A 5,801-nucleotide genomic window follows, 5' to 3' on the forward strand; every position below is an offset into this window, starting at 1 on the left:
CATGGTTTTCATTTGCACTCCCCTGATGATTAGAGATGTTGAGCATTTTTTCATGTGTCTATTGGCCATCTGTATATCTTCTTTGGAGAAAGTTTTTGCTTGTATATAAATCTATGCTCTAATGTTGGCTGCTTAATTATTTACAATTTTTAGATCTTGTTGGTGTGTTGACCACTCTATTACTATATAATGACCTACTTTGTCTCTCTCTTTTTTTTTTAATTTATTATGTTATGTTAGTCACCATACAATACATCATTAGTTTTTGATGTGGTGATCCACGATTCATTGTTTTCTTATAACACCCAGTGCTCCATGCAGTACATGTCCTCCCTAATACCCATCACTGGGCTAACCCATCCCCCCCCCTCCTCCCCTCTAAAACCCTCAGATTGTTTCTCAGAGTCCATAGTCTTTCATGGTTCATCTCTCCCTCCGATTTCCTCCCCTTCATTTTCCCCTTCCTTCTCCTAATGTGCTCCATGCTATTCCTGATGTTCTACAAATAAGTGAAATTATATGATAATTGACTTTCTCGGCTTGACTTATTTCACTTAGCATAGTCTCCTCCAGTCCCATCCATGTTCATGTATGTTGAAGTTTATTTTGCCTGATATAAGTATGGCTATTCACATTTTTTGCCCAAAATGTCTTGTTTCCATTTTTTCACTCTCTGTTTATGTGTGTCTCTAACGCTAAAGCAAGTCTCTTTTAGGCAGCATATTGTTTGATCTTGTTTTTGTTTTTATCCATTCAGCCACTCTATGTCTTAGAATTGGAGAATTAATCTATGTTTAAAGTCATTACTGATAGTAAAGACTTACTATTGCCATTTTGTTATTTTTCTGGGTGTTTTGTAGAATTTTTTTTCCTTGCTTCTTATTCTGCTCTGTGTGTGTGTTCATGTCTTTTGGGTTCAGTATACTTTGACTTATTTATTGTGTTCTTTTGTGTAACTTTTGTAGGATTTTCCCTTGTGGTTACCATGAAGCTTATATAAAATATCTTAAACTTGTAATACCTTATTTTAAACTGACAACATCTCAAATTCAACAGAATTTGTAAATTTTATACCTTTACTTCTTTTCCTCCTCACATTTTAAGTTATTGCTGTTATAATTTACAAGTTTTTTTTATATTGTGTAATGAACAACATATTGCTGTAATTATGGTTATTTTTATTATATTTGTTTTATTTTTTAACTTTTACACTGGGTTGTAAGTAAATTATGCACCACTCTTAACCATAATGCATAATCTAATTGGGACTATATATTCACTATTACCAGTGAGATTTACACTGATGTTTTATATTTTTATAATGGTAATTAGTGTTTTTTTACTTGACTCAAAATACTATATCATTTTTTGTAGAACAGATCTGGTGGTAATGAACATCCTCAGTTTTTGCTTGTTAGGGAAAGTCTTTTTCCTTTTTTTTTTTTTCTTATTTGGTCTATCTTTATTATGAATTTGATCTGTCAGCATTTAAAAATTATATGAATATACATTGTTGAATAATTTCTAGCTGCATTTAAATTTCTTTGATAAGATTATGATTTCTGATAACTGATTTTTGTTAACTTTTGCATGATGTATCTTTTCCATTTCTTCTTTTCTCCAGTATTTCTTTTTTTTTCCCCATTTTTTTTATTCTTATGTTAATCCCCATACATTACATCATTAGTTTTAGATGTAGTGTTCCATGATTCATTGTTTGTGCATAACACCCAGTGCTCCATGCAGAATGTGCCCTCCTCAATACCCATCACCAGGCTAACCCATCCTCCCACCCCTCTCCCCTCTAGAACCCTCAGTTTGCCAGGCATGGAAATCTATTTTGACAATTATTTTCTTTCAATATTTTGAATATATCATACTATCCTCTACTGTTCTAAAATGTTTCCTCTATGAAATATGTTAATAATCTAATGGGGATCCCCTAGTATGTAACTTATCTCTTCTCTTTTTCTGGTTTTAAAATTATTTCTTTGTCTTTGACTTTGACAATATAATTATAATATGTCTAGGCATAGCCCTATTTCGTTTCAACCAATTTGGTATCCTTGGGCTTCATGGATCTGAATGCCCATTTTTCCCCATGTTTGAGAATTTTTTAGACATTATTGCTTTAAATATACTTTCTTCCCTTTTCTCTTTCTCTTCTCTTTCTGAAATCCCCAAAATGTGCATATTATTTCTTTTCTTTGTGTTCCACAATTCCCCTAGGCTTTCTTTACTCCTTTTTTTTTTCCTTCTCCTGCTAGATGAATTTCAATGTCCTATCCTTTCTTCTGCATGATCAAGTCTACTTTTGAAACTCCTGAATTCTTCAGTTCAGTTATATTTTTCAACTCTAGGATTTCTGTTGTTTTTTTTTTTTCTTTTTGATGGTGGCTATCTCCTTGTTGAACTTCTTGTTTAATTTATGCATTGTTTTACTAATTGCATTTAGTTGTATGTCTGCATTTTAACCTTTCTTAATGGGATTATTCTAAATTCTTTGACAGTTCACAGATCTCCATTTTTTTAGGGTCAGTTATTGGAGTTCTATTAGTGTCATTTGGTGGTGTCATTATTTACCTGATTTTTTTATGACCCTTGATTACTTACCTTGATATTTGAGCATTTGAGTAATTGGCCCCTTTTCTACACTTTATATGTTTGCTTTGGCAGAGACAGTTCTTCACCAGTCAGTTCAGTAGAGTTTCTAGGTGTGACTACTGATAATGTCCTTGGGCAGATGAGGTCTACTATTATGGTCTATTTTTGGTTGAAGAAACTGTTTGAGCTCTGAGAGTGAGGATCTGGGGTGTACCACTGGCTAAGAATGAATGGGTAGGGCTGCTGGCTTTGTTCCTTACCCAGGCGAGGTTATAGGGTAGGCTCCACAATTGTTTGCATTCTCTGTTAAGACTTATTGGATGGTAGGGACTGGGTACTATATTTAGTAGTAGGTGGGGCTATGAATTAGCTTACCTGCCCTGGCCAGGCAACAGCATGGGACCCAGAGCCTGTACAACTTGTCTGGGGATCTGAATCAGTCAGTGTGCACTTAATTTCCTAGTCAGAGAGGGGAAAGCACAGGCTGTGTTCTCAGTTTAAGTGACATTGTATGCACAGCTTTTGAATGGGCTATGCAGTTTTCTGTATGCTCTGGTTATGTTCCCTGGTTGGACAGCTAGAGGTTTATTCAACAATGAACAGAGCTACAAATTAATTTCTTTGCCTGGGCATAGAAGGAAAAGCAGCTCTAAGCTTGTAAAGCTCTTTGTTGTCTTAAGTCAAGCTGACCCATAGCCCATGTTCCTTGATCAAAGAGGGCCACTGACTTTGCTCTGAAAACTATAAGCTTTTGGCTCATGTGGCACTGGGCTGCACAACTTCCAGGAGATGCACCAGCCCTTTTGGTCAGTTGGAGCTGAAAGACACTTTCCACAGTGGGTGGGACTATGTCACAGATTCCTTACCTGGGCAGGAGGGGGAGGTACTGAGAGCTATTCTCAGCCTTGGCTATGAATTAATTTCCCTGCTTGTACATAGCACAAGAATGATCCACACCTAGTACTGGCTTTGCTCTGGGAGTAACCAGTTCTGCCCTCCTGCCTCTCAGCTTGAGTGCTTCTGAGCTGCATTGCTTCCAGAAATTGTTGCCAGGCTTTCTTGGGGCTTAAAGACATTCTACATGCAGATGGGGTTGTGATTGGTTCTTGCTTGGGCATAGGCAAACCAGGTTCTAAGGCCAGCAAAACTCCTCATTTGAGGATCCAAATCAGGGATAACCAAACCTTGCAAAGTTCCTTAGTCAGAGTGGGCCCCTGACTTGGCTCTGCAGATCAGCAAAGCTACTGGTTAGGATTACTTTTCGGGCACTTTGTATATGATCTTGGTCTGCTAAGATCCACGTATTGGTTGTTGCAAACCCCTCCCGTCTTCTCCATCACAGTCAGATGCCCAGGGGTTGAGCCCTGCAGATTCTCCTGCAATCCTCATGGTGCAGAATCAGATTAGGGGCTCCCACAAAGCAACCCACAATGCTGAAGCGGGGTTGGTTTTCCCCTAGGTTGTTTCCCATTGTAAAAGCCAGAGACTCAGGGGAAACCTCTCAGTGTGGTATTCCGCTGGCCTGGGGAAGGGACAATGTGGTCAATGTGTAGCCATTTCTCTTACTCTTTTAATGTAGTCTGTCTTGGTCTCTGTGGTGCAGAAGAGTGCTTCAGTCTCACCCCAGTGATCTAAGATTCTCTCATTTTTCTTAAATAATTGTTAGTTGTTCTTCTTGTGAAGGGTCGTGAAATCAGAAACAAGTTATGTCACCATTTTGGTGACATTACTCCTACTATAAGTTTTTGCTTTGTGGTTACTATGATGATTTCAGGTAACAACTTATGTTTATAATTGTCTATTTTAATTTGATAACAACTTAAGTTTGAATGCATTCTAAAGCTCAAAACTTTTACTCTCCCCCCCATGTTTTATGTTTTTGATGTCACATTTTACATCTTGTGTATTCCGTAACTAATCATTGCAGTTATAATTATTTGTACTACTTTTGTCTTTTAACCTTCATACTAGCTTTATAAGCAATTAATCCACTATATTTACCATATTTACATTTACCAGTGTGATTTATACTTTCCTGTGTTTTCTTGTTATTGATTTGTGTCTCATCTCTTCAGCTTAAGGAAGTCCTTTTAATGTTTTTTGCAAGTCTGGTATAGTGGTGAAGAACTCCTTTAGCTTTTGCTTGTATGAATAACTATTTATCTCTCTTTAAATTCTGAATGATGACTTTCACAGATAGAGTATTCTTGGTTAGGATTTTTTTTTCTTTCAGCACTTTGAATATATCATGCTACACTTTCTGATCTGAAAAATGTCTGCTGAAACATCTGCCTATAGTTTTATCATTTTTATTGTATGTAACAATTTTTTTCTTTTGCTGCTTTTAAGATTTTTTCCTTATCTTTAACTTTTGACATTTTATCAAGATAAAAAGCTTCTGCACAGCAAAGGAAACAGTCAACAAAACTAAGAGGCAACTCACAGAATGGGAGAAGATATTTGCAAATGACACTACAGATAAAGGGCTGATATCCAAGATCTATAAAGAACTTCTCAAACTCAACACCCAAAAAACAAATAATCAAATCAAAAAGTGGGCAGAAGATATGAAAAGACAGTTCTCTGAAGAAGACATACAAATGGCTAACAGACACATGAAAAAATGTTCATCATCATTAGCCATCAGGGAAATCCAAATCAAAACCACATTGAGATACCACCTTATGCCAGTTAGAGTGGCAAAAATGGACAGGGAAAGAAACAAGAAATGTTGGAGAGGTTGTGGAGAAAGGGGAACCCTCTTACACTGTTGGTGGGAATGCAAGTTGGTACAGCCACTTTGGAAAACAGTGTGGAGGTTCCTCAAAAATTTAAAAATAGAGTTACCCTATGACCCAGCAATTGCACTACTGGGTATTTACCCCAAAGACACAGATGTAGTGAAAAGAAGGGCCATATGCACCCCAATGTTCATAGCAGCAATGTCCACAATAGCCAAACTGTGGAAAGAGCCGAGATGCCCTTCAACAGATGAATGGATGAAGATGTGGTCCATATATACAATGGAATATGACTCAGCCATCAGAAAGGATGAATACCCAAGTTTTACATCAACATGGATGGGACTGAAGGAGATTATGCTAAGTGAAATAAGTCAAGCAGAGAAAGTCAATTATCATATGGTTTCACTTATTTGTGGAACATAAGGAATAGCATGGAGGACATTAGGAGAAGGA

Source organism: Neomonachus schauinslandi, chromosome X (assembly GCF_002201575.2).
Source record: "Neomonachus schauinslandi chromosome X, ASM220157v2, whole genome shotgun sequence".
Classification (NCBI taxonomy): Eukaryota; Metazoa; Chordata; class Mammalia; order Carnivora; family Phocidae; genus Neomonachus; species Neomonachus schauinslandi.